We start from the raw sequence: 4,204 nt of genomic DNA on the forward strand, positions 1-4,204 counted from the left end.
ACAAAGCTTGTGTAAAAGGTCATCCCAGTACTCTGGGGGTCTCTTCAGGGCTGGTTGCTCAGGAAATGGGCTTTCTGGAATGAACTGGATCATAGTCTGTTTACATCTTGACTTTATTAAGATAAACACCATAACAGACACAGCCCTGAAACGAGCAGGGAATTCATGAAGGGGCATTGTACACAGTGAGAGTAAGGCGAGAGCAGGAAAAGGACAGCACTAGAGAGAGAACTTTATATAAAGCATCAGACAGTCTGCCTCAGAACCTAACAACGAGATTGAGGCCTGTAGTCTCCTCAGAGGAGGTAGTGGAAGCTCTGTCGTTGCTGCTGCCATTCAAAACTAGAATTAGACAAAGTGCAGGGAACAATCCAGCACTGGCTCCTGGGCAGTGGCAGCCATCCCTAGATTTTTTTTTTTTTGACTGAAGCTCCTGTAGTTTGAAAACCCCTCCTTTTTCTGCAGCTTCTTACAGCAGGACATTTGAGTCTAACACCAGACCCAGATATTTTTCTCCCAGCAAGAATGTAGTTCTAATGTCTAACAAGACTCAGTGATTGCAAGCCTTACAGAGTTTTGGGCAGCTTTTCCATCCATACGTCTATACCCTTTTCACAAATAATAACAAGTTTGGCCTGGGAAGCAGTTAGAATTATGCTGAGATGACCACATTGTCTCTACACAAAAGAGAACTTATATTAGGTCCCGAGCTCCATCTACACTACAAAATGGAACTGAGTTCTAAATGGGTTAGAGGATACCAGTTTGGACCTACCTGTATTTCCAATATATACACTAGTAGACACAGCCCTGAAATAATCAGAATTCTTGGTGAAGAGTTGTATGCAGTAAGAGTAAGGAGTAAGCAGAAAGTGATGGCACACTAGTAGGTGATACACTTCCTCTGGGTTTAAATTTGTCCGCTTCGTTATAAGAGAATAGTATCTTTCCCTTCAAGTGCAAGGCAAATCCCATGGCCCTCCCCTTCCCAAAGCTACCCTCTCTACCAGACTTGTTGGGAGATAGCATTGGCATCTTTTGTGATGTCACAAGCAGAGCTCAGCTGCCATGTGGCATTTTCCCACTTTAAACATTTTCAGCAGCTTTAATTTTTTAAAAATTACTTTGGGTTCAGGCCACTGAGTGCAAGAACCTCTACCACAGTCCCCACCACTCCCACATAATTGCAGATCAGGGCTAATCTGACCCCTCCTATCAAATCTTTGTGAGCTGCTCCTAGTGAGGGATGGGTTCTCTTTCCACTCTGACACCCAGGATGTTTTTAATCAAATATTTGTTGCTGCAGTTTTACAATGTTGATAAATTGCTGTGTAATGGGAGATGATTTCAATTCGTAGTCCTCTGAATATGTGTTTTTCCTCATATCCATGACAACACACTTCTCCTTGTCAAGGTTCTTGGGTTCCTTATCTTTCCAGAACCTGTAGGAGAGACTCATCATGAGTGTCACAGAAGAAACAGCTGTAGCTGGTGAGGATGGAGGAGCAGGGAAAAGGACAGTTTTGAATCCTGCTGACAGATTCCCCTTCTGTTGTATCAAGCAGGCAAGCTAACAAGCTTCAACAGGACTTTATTTTTACAGTGGAAACCTCTTTACCAAGCTGCTGCTGCACACTCTGTAACTCTCACTCAGCCTCCGCCACTCTTCCCCACTCCTTCCTGTTTCCTGACCTTTCAGACACCCAACAGCTAGTGCTCCCAGTTCTAATAATTACAAGCACATCTAAACACCACACCATCCTCCCTTTATACTGTTCCCTAAAATGGAGTTATAGCCTCCGATCATATTTCCCCAACAAATCTACCCTTTGCTGGAGCAGAAACATTTAGCTCCAGTAGGTGACAGAGGTCTCCCTTTTAACCCCCACCTCCTTCCCATTACCTTGTATGTTAATCTGCTGGGCTAAGGGGAGGATGGTAAATAGTCTCCATCCCATGAGATACTCACACTGCAGTCTGGTTATTGGAGTATGATCCACCCAGCACCACTGGCCTTTCTCCTCCTGATGAGTCAGACCAATATAGTAACTTTATGCTTGGGTGCCTGTATAAGTTCCCTTTGGAACTTTCCAACTGGAAAGGAAAGCCTGGATAAAAAATAAATGTAAATCTCATCAGATGCCATCACTGAGCAGATAGTAGGAAGGCAAAGTTCCTGTAAGCTATGAGTCTGGTGCTGGTGGTGACGACTGAGGAAGATCAGGATGGAATGAACTTGGAGATTGAATTTCCTGCTCAAATTCAAGAGCAGGTCTAAGTGTGTGGAGGTCTCCTCCAGAGCTGGGCACTGAATTCCCACTGGAGACCAATCCCTGGCAAATTACCTGCTCATCTCTCATGTTGATCACCACCAGGTGGGAACCCATCTCTATGCAGTTCCTCTTGCTGGCACCCTAATTCATGGTGTCTTTAGAGAAGTAGTAGCAGCTGGTGTGAAAGGGCTCCCAGCCCTTGTCCAGACTTGCCCTGTGAAAGGTGAGACAGCCAAGAAGAATGAATCAATAATTACAGATAGAAAATCTCTTAGCAACATCTTTGCCATTCTCTGTGGACAATGCAGCGTTGTTCTCATACATCTATGAGGGGCTGTATACCCTCCACTTCTGTTGAAGTCAGTGGGAGCTGAAGGTGCTCAGGATTGGGCTTAGTCCTTAGTGGGGGAAAAGTGTCATAACATTTTTTTAAAAAAACTGGTTCATAATTTAGTTATAAGTGATTAGAGATTTCTCTAGGAGGTGGTGTCCTTTATGAAAAGACTGCATTCCATTCCCCCTGAACTGGAGCCAAATTGGAACCAGCGTCCTGGAGCTGAAAGGCTGTGTATCTCATCCCCCAATCTGTTTGGGTCACCTGGACCCCAGAAGCTGGGGCTGGATTGGGACTGATGCTCTAGAAGTGAAAGGCTCAAATTCCTATTCTCTGATCCCTAAAATCATCCCATCTCCATTACAGAGTTAGGACTGGTGCCCTGATGTGGCTCTACATATTTTCCTCTGAGCATTTCACATGCTACCATTGCTAGTTAACATCCAGGATCTTCTGGACACTTAACACCCACACCACTCAACTTTTTCCACTGCCAGAACCTTCCCTCATATCTCAGACATATTCTAACAGAGAGACTATATTCCTTGCTGCCCATTTCTAATCTTGTGCATCTACTCCTCCATCCCCCTTCGCCAGCCACAGAAGCATTGCTCCTCTAATGTATTCTCCAGTGCTTTCTCCAGGCCCAAACACTGGAGCTCCTGCCCTGTCCTCAGGGAAACTCCCACATTCTAACAGACCCCTCACTAATAGGAACTGTTTCCAGATTGCCCAGCAGAATTTTTCCTTCTTTGCTCAATTTTATCCACTTTAGTACCAGTTCTCCTCCCACAGGCACCTTCCCCAAACAATTACCCTCCCTCTGGAAATTTCCACTACATGCATCCGACGAAGTGGGTATTCACCCACGAAAGCTCATCTTCCAATACGTTTGTTAGTCTATAATGTGCCATAGAATGCTTTACCGGTTTTACAGATCCAGACTAACATGGCTACCCCTCTGATATTTTCCTCCTTCCTTGGATAACCAGCTCATATATACTTATCAATGAGGAGAGGGAGACAGCAATGCAACAGTGCTGAGGCTAACCCTGGGAGCCAGGTGATGGGTTTCTGCAGTGCACTCTGGTGTGCTCACCTGTGGGGGTGCTGAGGGTGAAGAGAACCTACAAAGCAGTTGGTTCTGCTTAAACCAGCTCTACCTACTAGGGACATGCAACTGAATGAAAAACTGAAGAGACCAAGTAACTCCTGAATAGGGTTAATAACATATTCATAGTGATAGGCCCAGACTGGAACACTGGATTTAGACTTCTCAACTCTAGGGACAGTCACATTCAGATCTCAGCTCTGGCCCATCTAATGAGCCAGTCTTCAAATCCCAAGTATTTTGGAGTGAGGCCTCCAACATATGGTTAAGGGTTAAAGGGATCTCTTAATGTCTCACCAGAGTATGCCCAGAGTTGCTAATATTCCAGTTGCACTTTGAGATTTCCTGGAGACAAGCCTTGTATAAAAGCTAAGTGGTATTGTCCTGGATGATCTAAGTGAAACTTTTTCTAGCGCAATGAAATCCCCACAGGACATTTTATAGTTCTAACTCCTGTTTCTCCATGTGTTTTGACCTAGTGGTGAG

The 4,204-nt window shown here is 44.7% G+C and overlaps 1 long non-coding RNA gene across 1 annotated transcript; it reads right to left on the reverse strand.

The window, feature by feature from the left end:
- Positions 1 to 651: 651 nt before the first annotated feature.
- LOC116823816 (uncharacterized) lies at positions 652 to 2,419 on the reverse strand. The gene is made up of 3 exons (XR_004373505.2): positions 2,346 to 2,419; positions 1,970 to 2,108; positions 652 to 1,442 (listed from the first exon to the last, which is right to left on the reverse strand). It is a non-coding gene; the product is annotated as an uncharacterized LOC116823816 (long non-coding RNA).
- Positions 2,420 to 4,204: the final 1,785 nt, after the last annotated feature.

This window comes from Chelonoidis abingdonii, chromosome 1 (genome assembly GCF_003597395.2).
Source record: "Chelonoidis abingdonii isolate Lonesome George chromosome 1, CheloAbing_2.0, whole genome shotgun sequence".
Lineage (NCBI taxonomy): Eukaryota > Metazoa > Chordata > Testudines > Testudinidae > Chelonoidis > Chelonoidis abingdonii.